Source organism: Tasmannia lanceolata, unplaced genomic scaffold, assembly GCF_043159265.1.
Source record: "Tasmannia lanceolata isolate RefF3 unplaced genomic scaffold, GAP_Taslan_0.1 ptg000023l, whole genome shotgun sequence".
Classification (NCBI taxonomy): domain Eukaryota; kingdom Viridiplantae; phylum Streptophyta; class Magnoliopsida; order Canellales; family Winteraceae; genus Tasmannia; species Tasmannia lanceolata.
Genome location: NW_027518700.1, coordinates 14,771,060 through 14,791,647, shown reverse-complemented (window position 1 = coordinate 14,791,647; position 20,588 = coordinate 14,771,060). Strand labels below are relative to the sequence as shown.

Genomic DNA, 20,588 nt, shown 5'->3' with positions numbered 1-20,588 from the left:
ACCCCTGATTTCATATAGAATACTTGAAACGGTGGGGTTCAAAGGATTATAGTTGTACTTTTCAAACTACTGCGGCGGAGGTTGGTTATTAGATTGCGAAGGTCGGTTGTCGGATCAAGGGGGTTTATTTTGACCATTATTCGACCGAGGTTCCTCCTTTCGCTTTTCTGGGGCTCTAGTGAGTTCCATCTCTCTTTCCATGGTGAAAGATTCCTTGTTATTCACATATTTCTCCGCTACTTCCATCAACTCTTGAAGATCCCTGGGAGGATCGATGTTAAGGACTACCTTAAAGTCTATATCACAGATGGCTGACTTTAAAGCTGCCCTTACCATCTCATGATTAGGATCTTTATTTTGAGATAACTCAACCCTAAATCGTCCTATAAAGGATCGCAAATTTTCATCTTTTCCTTGTCGGAGAGCAAGGAGTGCATTGGCGGGCTTCATTTACGGCCAACTGTTTGTGAAATAGGTGGCGTACTCTCGACCAAGTTCCCTGAACGATGATATGGAATTTGGCTTGAGACGGCCGTACCAGCTATTTGCCCCTCTCTTTAGATAAGAGGAGAAAGCGCGGCACATGACCGCGTCATTAACACCTTTGAATTCCATTGCTCTCCGATATGCCTGTAGGTATTCTAACGGGTTTGATGTACCGACGTAAAGATCCAGCCGTGGAAGGTCAAAGTTAGGAATGAGTTGGGCTTGTGATATTGCCTCAATAAATGGTGATTGTATCTTGTTTTCCCATTTGGCCAAGATATCCGGTTCGTATGACTTTTTGATATGGCGCGGCATCTCCTTGAACTGTCATTGGAGATCGGCAAAGCGACCTGGATCAAGGGCATTAACTCCATCCTGAAGATTTTGTTGTGGGTTGCCCTGCCCCTGATCCTGATTTCCCGCGCCATTTACTCTTGGTGGGATGGCATTATTCTGAGCTGGTGCAGGTCCAAAAGTTAATTCTGGTGCCCGTCGATCTATTGGTCATGTCTCCGTCTCCGTGGTTCGGTCTCGGGCTTGTAATAAAAGCGGACGGTCAATGATTTACCGGCCTTCTATTGTGAGGATTCTGTCCTTCGGGGGATTCATCTTGTTCGTCCGCTAAAGGCGGGTTCCTTCCATCTGTGATTAATGGGAGACAATTCATGTTTTGAACTATCGGCGAGGGAGGTGGTAACCATTTCAACACTTCTTGGAGCGCGATGGAAACACTTCCGACTTGTGTTACCAATTGGTTGAACATTTTCATAGTAACTGGAGTCGCATCATCATTGGTGGTAGCTTCTTCAGAAATGGAAGTTCCAGGGATTTTAGCTCACACTTGGCTCCTGGTCATCACTCCCTCACCTTGTGGGTTAACCGTGGCGGATTTCGAGGCTTTTGATCTCGAATTCGTCATGGTCCCACAGATGGCACCAATCTGATGATGCCGAAATCTGCTCGTACGATCTAGCGGTAATAGAGATAGTCCTGCAAGAGCACTCCACTCACAGAAGTTAGTGGGCCTGGAGTTGTGGCTCCGGGCGGCCACTTTGACACTCAAGTCAGAAATCGGTATCACAGGGAAAGTGAAAGGAAAGAGATGAAGCTTAGAAGCATTACCAAAGAGTGTGAATGCCCCTGCTGTGAGTGTGAGAGTCCCTTTTTATAGAGAGAAGTCGACAACGTAGTAGGAAACATACTGTTTTAGGAATCTTGCCTAATTGGTCGACTTCCCCGGGAGATAAGTTTATATCTATTTTGATAGATATCCTACCTCCCTGAACAAGTAAGTTTCTTTTAATGGAGATCCGATTTATAGGCAAGGTTGCCACCTCACTCAAGGTTTCCTCCTTGGGGGCGGTTTCCGTTCGAGAGACGTTGCCTATTTTCAAGAAATAGGGAAAGATCTATTGTGAGTCGGTTTCTAATAATATGGAGCACCACATGTCGCTCATCAATAGGAGGTACCGATTTTACCCCTAACAGTAGCCTGTAGTGATTGCATTGTCTCTTAACTTTGTCTGTCGAATGGTTAAACTTATTGATGGATGAGACTACTACTATACCACATTTATTCCAGAATTGTACTGCACACTATTAATCATTCGACATCCAAAACGTAGGCATTTGTAAGATTTTCCAATTTTCTGGTTCATCTACGAGCAAAAAATTAATTAAGATAGAACATTTCAATCTGTTTTTTAAATGGATTATTTGAGCTGCATATATTTCGTTTGCATGAACTAAGCGGGCAAATCGCATGAGGCAACTTCAGGTGTTACTGAATTGGCTGCAGTCGAGAAAGTGAAGGGGAAGCATTCAATTGTGAAGCTGAATCCAAGGGTGACATAAAGTGAAATGATACGTCTATAATTGAGATGAATAATTACACTTAATTTTCGATGCGATTAATTGTTGGTTGTTCTTTCATACGCTCTATAAATGTTATTTTCACATGTGTTGGTTCCTTTCGGTGCAGATGTGTCTTCTATGTTGTGTCTGTGTTGGAAAAAATGGGTGTATATAACATAATTGATAATGATGTACGAGGTGTTTTTGGACCGCGTCTGAATAGTGGCCGCATCACCGAATTCATCTGACATTCTGTTTTAGTAGCTCCTTCACATAATCTTCAAAACACAACACAATTATCTACCAATTCATTTACTTCATTCCTTTATTTCTGAGCAGGTTCGCTCTCATTCTCTGTGTTGCTTTCAAGTTCGGATATCCGTTTTCATGACCAGTGAACAAGTAGAGCACTCTGTGGAAGTGAGTGGGCTATTTTGTATTATCATTTCCATAGTGATAAATTCATCCTATGGAAACTTTTATAGATCGGACGGTTGGGATCATCCTATGGAAATGAATTTTGGGGCACAACCTATTTACAATGTGGCCCATCAAATGAACAGTTTGGATCAACTTATGGTGTCGGCTGTACCGTCCATTTTGAAAAATATAGGATGAAATCATGATAGAAGGGTGTGAATTTATCACCGCCCCTTGCTATATGGCTCACGAGTTTTGCAAAGAAACATCATTACCACTCCATAGGATGATCCAAACCGTCCATTTGTCGGGCCATAACTTAAATTGGTTGTGCCCCAAAGGATCATCCTCTAGATATGATTTTTTGCTTCTGGCCCAACAAATGGACGGTTTGGATCATTCTATGGAGTGGGCCATACCGTGCCTTTTGAAGATACGGGTTCGTACGCCAACCACAATATATCATCCGTCCTAAAGGGGGGAAATAATCATCGCCAATGATCCTTGTCAATATCTTGTAAATGTATTTTAAAGCTCTATAAATAGGTTAATGTACACACCATCTTGATTTTTATTCTTTATAGAGGCTGCTTATATTCAATTAGTATACAAAGTACAAGTGGAGCCCACTGGTTCAGTGATTGGTCCGATGGATAGTATGAATCCGAACCTTAATAGACAGGATCTAGGCACATTCGAAGGACCCATGGACATATTTTGGATCCTGTACGTAAGATACGAAAAATTTCGGATTGTAATCAAGACATGGCAAAAAAAATCTCACGGATAGTCATGATCCGAAGTCCTTTTACTAAAATACCCTTTTTTTCTTATATTAAGTCTTAAAGAAGATGTATTTTCATAAAAATGAACTAAACATTACTTAGCTTACAACTTTCCAGTTCCCCCCTTTTCCAGACATCGTTTTCTCTTCCTTTCCCCAATCTGTTTTTCTTCCTGAAACTTGCCATCTTCACACACCCTCGAACATTAAGTTCTTTTCAACAATAAAATCCTATTCTTCAACAAAATCATGGGTTGTTATTAGATGTAATGACTAATTCTTTTCTGAATTGAGAAAGTTTTGGAGTTCATTTCAAATGAAGAAAGCTATGATTTTTCGTTGTTTTGTAAGTAGGACCTACTAGGACACTCCGATGGACGGTCCGATTTGAAATGGATCAAAACCGGGACACAAGAAGTAGAATCCGAAGAACACTCCGAATCCGATCCTACCGATAAGGGATTTGAATGGATCGTGACTAAGACATAGGTGGATCCGATCCGAAGTGGATCCGGTGACACCCCTAATCGAAACCATTCATTTGTTGCGCCCCCTCTTCTGATTTGCATACTTTTGATCCGATACGTTTAAGGTAAGAAAGAATGAGAGTCGTTTCGTTTCGTTTGTGGAGAGCAAATGTAGCAATAAGGATCTTGTGGAACAGCAGTTCTAAGCAGGAACTTATCTGTACCTATCTTTCGGGAATAAGAGGGGAAAACAAGTTCCATCAGATCCCCCATTTGATCTTCATGGGCGGTTTACCAAGGAGAAAGAAATGTGGAGTATATTTCATGACCTTGGATGCTATCCTCTGTTCCCATTCACCTTTGTTCATGAATAAAATTGTTGAAAAGAGGACAAAATAATTTCAAGATTAAATTATCTGAGCAGGATAACCAATCCGAAGCACAGCTTATCCAATCTGTGAAAGCCCCAATAGCACAACCAAACAACAGATTATGCACTACCATAGTAGAGTGGGAATGAGATGGCCATAACATCATATATAAACAACAAACTGATATCAATATAAACTACATAATCGTTCTACAATTATAATAGTCCCCTGCTGAACAACTGGTAGAAAGACCAACAACTGAGCATCTGAACCAAGTTTACTCCTCCTATTAGTAGATGAGGGTTTTGGAACTTGCATTTATTATCTCTATATAAACACCTCATATAAAATCCTCTATATAGGAGAAGGCAGCCATATCTGTACTGAGGAGAAGCACCTGTATTAGTCCACAGTACAATCACCTTATTATATATGGTTTATAATAGACAGCACCTGATGGTGCTAATCACTCACAGCATGCGAAACGCACGTGCTCGCAGGCGAAACGCCAAGTGCTCGCGGTCGAAACGCACGTGCTCGCGTCCGAAACACACGTCTTCGCCTGCGAAACCACACTCATTACGCTTATCGAGTACTCATCATTCTGACACCCCTAATCGAAAAGGGTGGATCCGATCCGAAGTGGATCCATTGACACCCCTAATAGAAACCATTCATTTGTTGTGCCCCCTCTTTTGATTTGCATACTTCTGATCTTATACGTTTAAGATAAGAAAGAATGAGAGTTGTTTCGCTTGCGGAGAGCAAATCTAGGAATAAGGATCTTGTGGAACACCAGTTCTAAGCAGGAATTTTCCTGTGCCTATCTTTCGGGAATAAGAGGGGAAAACAAGTTCCATCAGATCCCCCATATGGTCTTAATGGGCATTTTACCAAGGGGAAAGAAATGTGCAGTATATTTTATGACCTTGGATAGACATGCTATCCTCTGTCCACATTCACCTTTGTTCATGAATAAAATTGTTGAAAAGAGGACAAAATAATTTCAAGATTAAATTATCAGAGCAGGATAGCCAATCCGAAGAACAGCTTATCCAATTTGTGAAAGCCCCAATAGCACAACCAAACAACAGATTATGCACTACCTTAGTAGAGTGGGAATGAGATAGCCATAATTTCATATATAAACCACAAACTGATATCAATATAAACTACATAATCGTTCTACAATTATAATAGTCCGATGCTTAACAACTGGTAGAAAGACCAACAACTGAGCATCTGAACCAAGTTTACTCCTTATAATAGTAGATGAGGGTTTTGGAACTTGCACTTATTATCTCTACATAAACATCTTATATAAAATCCTCTATATAGGAGAAGGCAGCCATATCTGTACTGAGGAGAAGCACCTGTATTAGTCCACAGCACAATCACCTTATTATATATGGTTTACAATAGACAGCACCTGATGGTGCTAATCAATCACAGCATGTGAAACACACATGATCGCAGGCGAAACACACGTGCTCGCGGGCAAAACACACGTGCTCGCCTTCGAAACCACACACATTACGCTTACCGAGTACTCAGCATTGTGGCAATGACCTCCCCACTGCTCTTCATGAAATTTCGCCCGAGAGCAAGGGTGTTTCGACCGCGAGCACTTCTGTTTCACACGTGAGCACGTGTGTTTCGCCCGCGAGCACATCTGTTTTGCCGGCGAGCACGTGTGTTTCGCATGCTGTGAGTGATTAGCACCATCAGGTGCTGTTTATTATAAACCATATATAATATATATAATAAGGTGATTGTGATGTGGACTAATACAGGTGCTTCTGCTCAGTACAGATATGGCTGCCTTCTCCTATATAGAGGATTTTATATAAGATGTTTATGTATAGGAGTTTTGTAAATCACATTAAGGAGTTTTGTACATGGTATCTAGGAAAGAAAAAATAGAGAAAGGGTAATGCACCTCGAGAAGGCAAGACTTCAAGTTAAGCAGCGCGACAGCTTTACCATATGGATCTTCTGTGGAGAATCCGACCACAGTCATGAAGTTGTGTTCATTTTTCTGCCCGTCGCAGTGTTTGGGTTCATATTCCAGCTTTCTGCCAGAGAAAAAGTTTCACCTGTTCCAAGAATAGATATAAAAATAATTGTAAGCCAAAAACATAGAATTATTCTCTGAGCTTTTGCTGATAAGCAACAATTGAGAATCCTTAGCTTGGAGCTCCTAAGACTGAATTTTCTATCGAGAATGTGAGATGTAAATCTCGCTTTCTGCCAATTTTACCATAATAGCTTGCTCGAGGCAGGTTCCATAAAAGAAATTAACACGTTTTTTGCCAAAATTAATAATGGTTTACAGAAGAATATCATAAAAAGAAGTGTGGCAGATCATTGATTCATGTTTTTGTTTTCTAACGGTAATTTGATTAAAACAGAAACAAAATTTCAACTACCTGACTTTCGTCTAAATTGTGCCCCAACAATATTTTAGACTAGTTTCTGGCTGAAACATTGGTTTCGGACATGGATTTAGATATGGATGTCTGAAATTCATGGCACTTCTGGCTGAATTTAGAAACTGAAGGGAAAAGGAACTAATCTATCATTTCATAAAAATTAACTGCGAATATATCAATGCTTTTTAAATAAGTTCGTCCCCAGAAATAGCATGCATGATGCATGTGTTTCCAGGGACATGTCAAGCAAACTAAGAAATGGAATTCTTGTCATCAATGATCAATTGAGAGTTGAGTTGCCAATCTCAGCAGCTATAATCTGGAGAGTTGACAAGCCTATTTACAGACTCCCAGCCCAGAATCCCTCCTAACCTGAATTTCTAAGTTTTTGACACTGGAAGACATATCCAACTTAGAGATGGTCAAATTTGATTGATTCCAGAATATTTTCTTGGCCTCAACAATGTTATTTAAGAGAGATAGAGAAAACAGAAAATGATAGTAATGATGCTTACCAGTCGGTTCCCTCGGAGCTCAAGCTCCATCTCTCTTCCTCTCTATCTCTCGTTCTCTACCTCTCCCTCTCCCTCTCCCTCTGTTTTCTCAACGAAAAATGGGAGCCACGAAAAATAAGAGACGCCTTTGAAACCCTATCTAGATTTCTGCTTAGAAAGGAAAGTGATATATTTCGTCTCATTTTCTTCTCACGACAGCCCCTTGTATTGTGTTTGACTACTCTTTACACCGCAGGGGGTGGTCTGAGGTGAAAAGGGCTTAAAACAAATACATATATTTACTTGCCATTCTACCCCATGGACAGCCCCTTTGATTAATTTATGACTACTCTTTAAATGGAAATGATATATCCGCCCCTTTTGATCACCACGAACACCCCTGTCAGTGTTTGTGGCAATCAAGGGCATTGAATTTTTCTGACATAAGTACAACAGCCCCTCTTTAGTCATTGATACACTGACAGGGTGTTCTTGTTGTTCAAAAGGGGCGGCCGGGCGGGTATATCATTTCCCCTCTTTAAATATAGTAAGTTCTTAACGAGCCGAGCCGAGCTCGTTGAGCTTAACGAAAGCCTAGCCTAGCTCGGGCTGGGCTCGTTAAGCTTAACGAGCCGGCTCGGCTTAGCTCATTAAGGATTGGAGCCGAGCCCTTACGGAGCTGAGATTGAGCGAGCTTCCGAGCCCAAACTGATACCGTTAACCCTGGTCCAACAAACTCTGCTAATACGCATGTTTCACCAGACCATCCTTTTACACCGATTACCTCTCTTTTTCCAGCCTCTGCTTTTTTCGAATTCCTGAAAAAAAAAAAGGCAGCAACCAATTATCTGGGAAAAAAGAAGAAAAAAAAAAACTCAAGATTTCAAGAAGTATTACAAAATACTATTGAGAGGCTCTGTAATAGGCAACAAGGGCACTTTGTTTTTCAGGTTGTTGTGTCAACCATGTATTACGCGCAGGTCGACACAACAAGCAGGACAAAACCTTAAAAAATAAAAACTAATAAAAAAGCTTACCTCATTTGTAGGATGATGATATCATTTCCAGAGTTATCCCCCACACATGTCCAACACTTAAGCTGTTGAACCCTCCCAGGAAGTGGAAAACATGTTTTTGCTGAGAATGGACGTGATTGGACCATTTGAAGCACATGTGGTGCAAGAGCCGGGACAGTGAAAGACATTGCAATGCACAAAGAGATTGGCTTAGAGTCCACAATACTGGAATTGGGCGTTAACTCAACTAATTTCTGAACTGATAGTTCTGAATGTGACTCCAACAAGCTGTGTAGAGATATTGAGGTGGTTCCCATGGTTTTATATGGCCTTTATGCGAGTAAGTGACAAGGTGAATGGGACATGAGTGTAAAAACCAGCTCTCCTGTTGGTTCACACTCAAAAGCAGCAATCTGTTTCTCTCCGGACTCGTATGAAATACCCAGTTTTCTGCTTGTGGCGAGGAAACAATCTGGATGGCTTTTAGTAAAAACGACAAAGAGACTGCTCTTGTGTTCATCTGGTAAGTTTCGTATCCCTACAATCTTCAAATGAACATACAAGAGGAAAAATTGAGAACAAAAGACCAACATTCAAAGAAACTAGCTATGGCTTTTAAGATTTGCTAGACTGAAACCATTATATGAATGCTTTAAGATTATTCAAATGTTCCCAATATTTAATTTTTTTTTCATGCAACAAAAAAAAAGATGAAACATTTTTTTGTGGCCGATTTATCAAAATAAAACCATTATTAAAGAGGCTAAAAACCTACAAGAAGACTGCTAAAAACCTGCAAGGCTAGAAAAAGCATAACTGTAACAAAGCAACAAAATGGTTTTAGAAGCCTACCTCCACAACCATTGTTTGGGAAAGCTGCATCCACTTCATATGCTCACTGGACAAAATTGCATCCATTCCCATGTCATTTGATGACCATGGAGTGACTGTGACAGAAGAGGGTGCATTGCCCCTGTACATTGCCCCTGCCTTCCAGTACCTCCAACCAAATGTCTTTTCTCATTGCTTTGTAGTTCCAGAAAATACAACATCGAGCATCTTCCCTTTGGTTCTTTCAGAAACTATATCATCATGTTCTAATATTTTCTCAACTTCTTTTATCAGATATGGGTTGCAATTGGTGAGAATGCCAGATTAGATCAATATCATAAGTTGGTGCGCAGAAGATTCTCATAGATTTCTCCATGTTTCTCTTGATTAGATGAAGAGATCCTTTATATCGGGCCACAGCTTCTTCAAGAAAGACATCATCACTCACACTGGGTCTCAATACCTGTCCAGAAAGAAAGAAATACGATCAAAAGTATAACCAGATTTATATCAGTGATGTTGAAGTACTGTCAATTATGATCCCAATTTATAAACAGTGATTTGAGTCGTAAAGTATCTTGAATTATGATCCCAAACTTTCAAAGAATAATTTGAATCTATTCCATAGATAAAAGTTCAAGATTCAAACCATAGAAAATGCTTCATGATTCAACTTCAATCATATAATTTGGTAGAAAAGGGAACAGGGTTTTGGTTTCTAATTGCTATTGATGTTAAAATTAAATTTGGTTTCATGAATAAAAAGCAATACAGAATGGAATTCCAGGTATCGACTGCCTACCTCTGATTGTGTTGGACGCACAATATTGTGCTTTAAGCTTTTATGAGATGTACAGTTTATTTAGCCATGTATTATTTTTCAATTTTTATGAGATGCAGCTACACAAGACAAATGTGACACATGATCCAGATAATTGAACAAATGAGCCATGTTGAAATGTCATAGCCTAAAGCCACACTAGGAAGACAACCCTAGCCATCCGAATAGACGACTTGGTTGTGGACAAGTGCTTAACTTTTCTAACCATCCATTTGAAGGAGTAGGATTATCCAATGAGCACAATTTTTAAGATATTGCATACTCATGGTGGTGGCACTAGATGAAGTGATGAACAATCCAAATGATGCTGAGTGCATGAGGAGTGATCCCAATCATGAGAATATCATGCAGATGCATCTCCTTGTATCGTTCTCCCCTTATATTTCATCGATTTTCTGAAGAAAAAAAAGAGCATACAATTTATAGCCCTGTTCGGCTGTTTGATTGTTCTCCCTAACTATTTTACAATTGAATTTGGTTCACATAATATTTCTTTATAAACCAATCATCATTTTGATTACATCGAGAGCTTCTCAAATAACCATATCAAGTTTAACGGACAATAGGAACAAAATCTACTCATCTAGTTTATACGAATGTGAAGAATTGACATTGTGATGCCGATTACTAAAATTGACCGATGCCAAGTATAAAAATTGGCAATGTGAGCATTCTATTTCTAATTGAGTTCAAAAGCCAGTACGAAATGATAAGCGATTGTTGCCTTGTTCTATTTGAGCATATTGTAATAGCCATTTAGAACTCTATATTGGATAGTGGTACCAATTCATATATTTATTATTGTCAGGTAACATGTCCTCAATCTTAGAGAGTTCCTCACCCCTTCCCCCTATCTTACCAAAGTATGCCATTAAAAGTAAGCCTTAAAGATCATTATGTAGTAAGGCCGGCACAATTGAACTGAGGAATTTTGAAACTACGTGGAAAAAGAGAGAATGATTCGACTAGTGGCAAATACCTGATAACAAAAAGTGCTCGGCTAGGGGTAAATACCTGATAACAAAAAGTGCTCTACCTTTAACTGCAGATTCGAGATCATATTCGATATTTTTTCCTGTCCGTGAAAGCTTCTCATAACCAATTTTTTGAGGGTAAACAGCTAAAGTAAAGCTCATACGGCTCTTCCGGGTATAATTTTCTCCAAATTTCCTTGGTTTTCTCTTTGGAAGTGCCTTTAATAAGAGAAACAACATTCTGGTTGTCCAGAATCTGCCCATAAAACTCCTCAGTCTGCTTTATATTGTACCTACATGACAAAGCTAAGGACATAAATTGCAATTTAAAAAAAACACAAAAAAAGAGTCACAATTATCATCTATTACCCCTACCGGATTGAGTCTGTGACAATGCCATATCCATTCACAATCAAGCGGTACAACCAGAGGGCCTTGTTCCACAACTGAAGATTTGGCATGTTTGGGCGAGCAATGGAAGCAAAAATGTTTTGTACCTAAATATAATCATCCCCAAAAAAATAGAAGTTAATAATTTGAAGGCATTCAACTCCGAAATTCAAGGCATACCAAAAGGCCTGTACATGTTTCTTCCAGCATTAAAGAAGTACAACCATGAACAATCAGGTTGATAATCATTCGATAAAGGCAAAACAGAAGAAATATGGTAACCCAATGACTGAAAATTAGGCATTAACAAAGAGTTCCACTGCTGACAATATGGAACAAATATATTGTAAAGTAGTTGTGTTAAAATGCCTTCAAGGTTGTGATGGCAACATGAGAAGAAAAAAAGTTGCATTCTAGTCACTTCAGAAGGATCGCCATTAGGTCGGATTGAGGATTCCATCCGTCAGTTACTGATTCAATTAGGCCCTCTTTGTTTTGAATTTTGAGAACTGATTTTTAGTCCACAACTGATTACTGTACTTGAAATTCAACGCAATTTTGAGACTAACAATCAGTTTTGGACTCAAAATTGAGACCAATGATCAGTTTTGGACTCAAATCCACTATTATTTCTTAGTAGAGTGCATTAGTGACATTCAAATTGTAAGGGACTATATGTATCTATCTTGGAGCAAAAAAATAAATGCAAGGCACCCAGGTACCCATGCCACCATTTTGACAACCTTGAGAAAAACAGTGGAAAACACAATTTTCTCTCTGTTTTCTCAAGCACTTCAAAAATTAAAAAGCTGTGTAAAATTTCAATGGCAAGGAACATTGGTAGAGACATGTGATAAGTACTCGCTACTCAGATCACTGGAAAAAATTATATTAGGAAAGAAAAAATGTAGCATTCTGATAGAAACATAAGCTAAGAGCCATTATCCATATGCCATACAACTAGTAAATAATCATTATATGGGATATACCTGTCAATTGCTCTGTGCAATACAGGCCCATCATAGAGACATTGGTTCCTACCAACCATCGCAAGGAAACACAGTTGTTCTTTGGCTTCAGCCACAAGATCAACGCTTATTACGATCTTTTGTGCTTCACACCAATCCAATTCTTGTGCTTTATCCATTTTTTAGGACAGAAAATCTCAGCTCCCTTTCTGCGATATAGAATTAGATAAAATTTGATGTTGGAGAGTTGGCTTATTTCCAGCCTTGTTTCTCAATTGCAGTGGGATTCGTTTGAAGCAAAAAGGAAAGCCATCTTTTTAGGTTTTGGGGAAAAACCTAAATACTAAAAAGAGAGTGGGTTTTCTTTGGTGGAAAAATAAAAAGAGGGAAAGGAGAGAAAAAGAAAAAGAGAAGTGAAGAGAGAGAGAGAGAGACAAAGGGAGAAGAAGAAGAATATAGGGTTTTCTATTTGGGTTTTCTTCTTTGGGTATTCTCTTGGGTTTCTCTTTGGGTTTTCTCTCGGGTTACGATCTTAGGTTTGAGAAGCAAGGAAAGGATTGCAGGTTTGTGGGTTTGAGATTAATCCATTGTAATCCTTGTATATTATTTTCCTCATAGTGGAAGATCGTGTTTTTCGCCTGTGGAGTAGGCTTTGCCGAACCACGTAAAATCTTGGTGTTCATCTTGTGGCTTATTTATTACTTTTATCTTTTCCATTTAATTTGTGCACGATCGGATTGGATTGCCCAGCGGATTTTCTCAACATTTGAATTAATTGGACTATGTTCTCAAATGCTAATATACCCGATGCAATACAGCTATTAATACCATTTCTTTTCCTTTTTTTCTATTTAGTCAAACTCAAACAAGCCAGAATTTCCAACAACAAGCCAGAATTTCTTTTCCTTTTTTCAGAAAATTGAAAAACATATTATTAAAAATCAAACAACAAGATAGAATTTTTTACAACAAAAAACAAAATATCACAAATCCAATGAGAAAATCAGATAAAAGAACTAATGAAAAACATAGCATTAGAAATGTGGGCATCGGAAATTTTGTGTTTATTAGATATTTCCATTAAATCCCATCATATATAAAGTAAAATTCGATCAAAGGATGCTTTCCATCAGAAAAAAATAGAACAAAAAGATACATTTTTTTCTTAGGTGGGTAAGCTGGGGTTAGGAGCTTTCCATCAGACCCCTACCTGATATATTAAAAGAAACATAAGTGATAGAGCCGAATGAAAGGGATTCTCATTACATGGACAGTTTGAAAAGAAACATTTTTTTAAAAACAAAAACCCAAATGCTGAATGCTGAATGCCATACGACTTAAGGTCTCAGTAAGTCAGTATTATATAGAAACGGACTTCAAAAATTTTCAAAACTAAAATATATTAAAATATAAGATCCGAATATATCTGAGTGCATCATCATGGGTAGATCGACTCACAAAAAGAAACATATCCGAAATTAATATCGTCTTCTTCACATGTGGATGAGAGAGGGATCTCATGTGATGTCGCTTATCAAATGACCTTTAACCTATCTATCGAATATTTTGTTGATTTCTCATGTCCTAACTCCTTCCACTATACATGAGGTGTCGCTGTCCCACTAGATGTGCTTACGTATCGAATGAAACCAATAACAAAAATTAATGGGCGCTAATATAGTGATATTCCCCCTTGACGGCCCACTAACAGGAAAGTGAGACGTAACCCATAAGGCACGTTTCCTATCTACTTTTTACGAGTACAACACTACTCCAATCCGGTCTCTCTCTCCAACATGCATCAACGGTTGGTGGGCCCAACAATTAATTTTGTTTTAATATGTGAGCAAGGCAGGCCCCACCATAAGATGATCCAAACCATCCTAGGTTGCACCCTAAAATCTCATTTCCAAAGGATGATCCTAGCCCTCCGATCTAAAGAGAAACCTCCATAGATTGGAGGGTTGCGATCATCATTTGGAAATGATATGTTGCAATCATCCTTTGGAAATGATATTTTGGTGTGCAACTTATTTATGTTGTGGGCCATCGAATGGATGGTTTGGATCATCTTATGGTTCAGGTCGTACAGTAACATTAAGGCCCAATTGTAGGCCCCACTTAAATTTTTCAAAATGAAGTGTATGGTCTACACAATAGGATGATCCAAGCCGTCCATTTGATGGGCCACAATAAATAGGTTGTGCCCCCAAAATGATTTCCACAGGATGATCTCAACCCTCCGATCTATAATATTTTGGGGTGCAACCTATTTACGTTGTGGGCCATCTAATGGATGGTTTGGATCATCCTATGATGGGGCTTACCTTGCTTGATGTAGTGTTGTACAACTGTAGAGTAGAGGGGGAGATTTTATCATAGAAGGGGAGAGAAAAAGGGAGTGACTACTTTGCAGATATGAAACATACTTAAATATTGGACGCTAATATCTCCCCCCCCCCTCCCGTTGGAGGCTATATTCCCCCCATGACGACTAAACGTTAGAATTAACATATATGGCACGTTTCCCAACCTTTTTACCAGTCTCTCTCTCTCTCTCTCTCTCTCTCTCTCTCTCTCCCCAACAGGAACAGTTGGTGGGCGTTGGCCTATCTTTTGAACAATGTAGGCCCTGCCCATACTTTTCAAAATGAATGCCACGCCATAGGATGATCCAAACCGTCCGTTTGATGGGCTACAACGTAAATAGGTTGCGTCCCAAGATATAATTTCCATAAGTTGATCCTAGCCGTCCGATCTAAATAGAAACTACATATTATTCAACCACTATAGATTGGAGGGTTGCGATCATCTTATTGAAATGATTTTTGGGGCACAGCCTATTTACATTGTGGCCCATCAAATGGATGGTTTGGATCATCCTATGGAGTTGGTCATACTGTAACATTAAGGCCCAATCGTAGGCCCCACCCATATTTTTCAAAATGAAGTGTACGGTCCACACCATAGGATGATCCAACCCGTCCATGGTTTAGGTCATCCTATAGTGTGGTTTGTACAGTAACATTAAGGCCCAATTGTAGGCCCCACCCATACTTTTAAAAATGAAGTGTATGGTCCAGACCATAGGATGATCCAAACCATCCATTTGATGGGCCACAATGTAGATAGGTTGCGCCCCAAAATATCATTTGCATAGGATGATCACAACCCTCCAATCTATAGAGGTTTCCATAGTAAGCAGTTTCTCTTTATATCGAGGCTAGGATCAACATATGGAAATGGTTTTTTGGGACACAACCTATTTACGATGTGGCCTATCAAATGGATGGCTTGGGTCATCCTATGGTGTGGACCATAGTTCATTTTGAAAAACCTGAAGAGAGAGAGAGAGAGAGAGAGAGAGAGAGAGAGAGAGAGAGAGAGAGAGAGAGAGAGAGAGAGAGAGAGGAGGTTATCTAGTCCCCGTTTTTTTATAAATACCAATTTATTTGGTAATTCTGAGTCATATGGTGGGCCACAACATAGGATGATCCAAACCGTCCATTTGATTTGCACAATGAAAATAGGTTGCGCCCCAAAGTATCATTTCCACAGGATGATCCTAACCCTCCGATCTAAAGAGAAACTGCATATTATGAAAACCACTATAAATGGAAGGCTTGCGATCATACTATGGAAATGCTATTTTGGGGTGCAACCTATTTACATTCTGGCCCATCAAATGGATGGTTTGGATCATCCTATGGTGAGGGTCGTACAGTAACATTAAGGCCCAATTGTAGGCCCCACCAGTGGAAATGATATTTTGGGGTGCAACCTATGGCAACCTCAACCCTCCATTCTATAGAGGTTGCATAATATGTAGTTTCTATTTAGATCGAAGGGCTAGGATCAGCCTATAGAAATGATATTTTGGAATGCAACCTTTGTGGCCCAACAGATGGACGGTTTGGATCATCCTATGGTGTTGCATTCATTTTGAAAAGTATGAGTAGCGATCAAAAGATGGGCCCACCAACAGTTTTTGTTAGGCCCACCAACGGTTGCTGCTGGAGAGAGAGGGGCAAAAAGTTGGGAAAGATGTTATATACGTTACACTAAACGTTCAGGGCTACAGCGTCATCAAGGGGGGGAATATAGCCTCCAAGGTGGTGAAATATCAGTGCCTTAAATATTAGGTTACAACGTGCATGAGAGAGGGGAGAGAAAACGTACGTACTTAAAAAGTAGATAGTACTTCACCATGTGCATGAGAGAGGGATCTCATGTGATGTCGCTCTCCCTCTATCGAATGACCTTAACTATTTTGTCGATTTCTCTTCTCCTCACTCCTTCCACTATCCAAGAGAGAGGGGTGTCATCAGTGTCGCTGTCCCAACCGTAGTTAGCTAAAATCCGTTTTGAACAATGTATTTTTGGAAAAAAACACGTTTTATTGGTGTGCCGTTTAAAACTTTTACAACGAATAAAACTCCGTTTTTCAGGCAAACATTTTAAACAAGTTTAAAATGCGTTTTAAACGTTTTAAATACGTTTTTTTGCCCAACTTTCCAATTTTACCCCCACCATATTTTGTAAACGACAAAATTTTAAACTCATTTTCTTGTGTTACCATTTTTTTGAGTACGTTTTTCTGAACCAGTACCGAACAAAACTTGAATTTTTGCTGTCCCATTTTTTTGAGGAGTCACATTTTGCTAACTATCCACCAGACGTGCTTACATATCGAATGACGACACATAAAAGAAATTAATATTGTCTTCTTCACCATGTGGATGAGAGAGGGGTCTCATGTGATGTCGTTCTCCCTCTATCGAATGAACTTAAATATTTTGTCGATTTCTCGTGTCCTCACTCCTTCCACTATCCATGAGAAAGGGTGTCATCATCAGTGTTGTTGTACCTTCATAAGTGCTTATGAAAAGAATGAGACACATAATAGAAGTTAATAATATCATCTTCTTCACCATGAGGATGAGAGAGGGATCTCATGTGATGTCGCTCTCCCACTATCGAATGACATTTAATCTATCTATTGAATATTTTGTCAATTTCTCTTGTCCCCACTCCTTCCACTATCCATGAGAGAGGGGTGTCATCAATGTCGTTGTCTCTCTCATAGTTAGCAAAACTCCGTTTTAAACGACTTTTTTTTGAAAAAAAAAACATTTTATTGGTGTGCCGTTTAAAACTTTTACAACGAATAAAACTCCGTTTTTTTAGGCAAACGTTTTAAACACGTTTAAAATGCTTTTTAAACGTTTTAAACACTCTTTTTTGGCCCAACTTTCAAAATTTACCCCCACCGGATTTTGTAAATGACAAAATTGTAAACTCATTTTCTTGTCTTTCCATTTTTTTACTGTGTTTTTTTGAACCAGTACTGAATTAAACTCAAATTTTTGCAGTCCAGTTTTTTTGCTGAATCATATTTTGGTAACTATCCACCAGACGTGCTTACATATCGAATGACGACACATAACATAAATTAATATCGTCTTCTTCATCATGTGGATGACAAAGTGGTCCCTCTATCAAATGACCTTAAATATTTTGTCGATTTCTAGTGTCCTCACTCCTTGCACTATCCATGAGAGAGGGTGTTGTCATCAGTGTCGTTGCCCCAACATAAGTGCTTAGGTATCGAATGAGACACATAATAGAAGTTAATAATATCATTTTGTTCACCTTGTGGATGAGAGAGGGATCTCATGTCGCTCTCCCACTATCGAATGACCTTTAACCTATCTATCGAATATTTTGTCGATTTCAATTGTCCTCACTCCTTCCACTATCCATGAGAGGTGTCATCAGTGTCGTTGTCCCACCCATAGTTACAAAAACTCCCTTTTAAACAACATTTTTCGAAAACAACACGGTTTATTGTGGTGCCGTTTAAAACTTTTACAACGAATACAACTGTGTTTTTTTAGGGAAACATTTAAAATAGGTTTAAAATGCTTTTTAAACATTTAAAACACTTTTTTTGCCAACTTACCAATTTTAGCCCAACCCTATTTTGTAAATGACAAAATTCTAAACAAATTTTCTTGTGTTTTCGTTTTTTTACTACGCTTTTTTAAACCAGTACCGAACTAAACTCGAATTTTTGCCGTCCCATTTTTTTGCCGAATCACGTTTTGCTAACTATCCACCAGACGTGCTTACGTATTGAATGACGACACATAACAAAAATTAATGTCGTCTTCTTCACCATGGGGATGAGAGAGGAGAGAGGGGTCTCATGGGATGTCGGTCTCCCTCTATCGAATGACCTTAAATATTTTCTTGATTTCTCGTGTCTTCCCTCCTTCCACTACCCATGAGAGAGGGTTTCGTTATCAGTGTCGCTGTCCCATCATAAGTGGTTACGTATCGAATGAGACACAAAACAGAAGTTAATAATATCGTCTTCTTCACCATTTGGATGAGAGAGTGATCGCATGTGTTGTCGCTCTCCCACTATCGCATGACCTTTACCTATCTATTGATTATTTTGTCGATTTCTCTTATCCTCACTCCTTCCTCTATCCATGAGAGGGGTGTCATCAATGTCGCTGTCCCACCCATAGTTAGCAAAACTCCGTTTTAAACGACGTTTTTTTTGAAAAAAAAAAATACTTTTTATTGGTGTGTTGTTTAAAACTTTTACAACGAATAAAACTCCGTTTTTTTAGGCAAACATTTTAAACACGTTTAAAATGCATTTTAAACGTGTGAACCACGTTTAATATCCCAACTTCCCAATTTTACCCCCAACATATTTTGTAAATGACAAAATTCTAAACTCTTTTTCTTCTGTTTTTGTTTGTTTGACTACATTTTTTTTACCCAGTACCGAATTAAACTCGAATTTTTGCCTTACCATTTTTCTGCCGAATCACGTTTTGCTAACTATCCACCAGACGTGCTTACGTATCGAATGACGACACATAACAGAAATTAATATCGTCTTCTTCACCATGTGGATGAGAGGGGTCTCATGTGATGTCGCTCTCCCTCTATCGAATGACCCTAAATATTTTGTCGATTTCTCGTGTCCTCGCTCCTTCCACTATCTATGGGAGAGGGTGTCGTCGTCAATGTCATTGTCTCATCATAAGTGCTTGGATATCGAATGAGACACAGAACATAAGTTAATAAAATCGTCTTCTTCACCACGTGGATGAGAGAGGGATCTCATGTGATGTCGCTCTCCCACTATCTAATGACCTTTAACCTATCTATCTAATATTTTGTAGATTTCTCTTTTCCTCACTCCTTTCACTATCCACGATAGAGGGGTGTCATCATTGTCGCTATGCCACCCATAGTTAGCAAAACTCCATTTTAAACGATGTTTTTTTGAAAAAAACACTTTTTAATGGGGTGCCATTTAAAAATTTTCCAGTGAATAAAACTCCGTTTTTTTAGGCAAACTTTTTAAACACGTTTAAAAAACATTTTAATATGTTTTTTTGGCCAACTTTCCAATTTTACCCCCACCAAATTTTGTAAATGAATAAATTCTAAATCTTGTGTTTCTGTTTTTTTGACAACATTTTTTTGAATCAGTACCGAACTAAACTCGAATTTTTGCCATCCCATTTTTTTGGCGAATCACGTTTTGCTAACTATCCACCAGACGTGCTTACATATCGAATGACGACACATAACAGAAATTAATACCGTATTCTTCACCATGTGGATGGGAGAGCGGTCTCATGTGATGTCGGTGTCCATCTATCGAATGACCTTAAATATTTTCTCAATTTCTTAGTTCTCCCTCCTTCCATATCCATGAGAGAGGGTGTCGTCATTAGTGTCGTTGTCCCATCATAAGTGTTTAGGTATCGAATGAGACACATAATAAAAGTTAATAATACCGTCTTCTTCACTATTTGGATGAGAGAGTGATCTCATGTGATGTCGCTCTCCCACTATCGAATGACCCGTAACCTATCTATTGAATATTTTCTCAATTTCTCTTGTCCTCACTCTTTCCACTATCAATGAGAGGGGTGTCATCAGTGTCATTGTCCCACCCATAGTTAGCAAAACTCCGTTTTAAACGACATTTTTTTTTAAAAAAAAACACTTTTTATTTGTGTCCTGTTTGAAATTTTTATACGAATAGAACTCTGTTTTTTTAGGCAAATGTTTTAAACAAGATTAAAATGCATTTTAAACACGTTTCTTGCCCAACTTTCCAATTTTACCCCTTCCATATTTTGTAAATGACAAAATTCTATACTCATTTTCTTGTGTTTCAGTTTTTTTGACTACATTTTTTGTACCTGTACCGAATTAAACTCGA

General features: G+C 38.8%; 1 long non-coding RNA gene and 1 pseudogene across 1 annotated transcript; both read right to left on the bottom strand.

Annotated features, from left to right (window-relative positions):
- Positions 1–5,493: 5,493 nt before the first annotated feature.
- Positions 5,494–7,537, bottom strand: LOC143856292 (uncharacterized). Its single transcript, XR_013238150.1, has 2 exons — positions 7,330–7,537; positions 5,494–6,478 (listed from the first exon to the last, which is right to left on the bottom strand). It is a non-coding gene; the product is annotated as an uncharacterized LOC143856292 (long non-coding RNA).
- Positions 7,538–7,891: 354 nt separating this feature from the next.
- LOC143855853 (glycine-rich domain-containing protein 1-like) lies at positions 7,892–12,507 on the bottom strand (annotated as a pseudogene).
- Between the last annotated feature and the right edge of the window lie 8,081 nt (positions 12,508–20,588).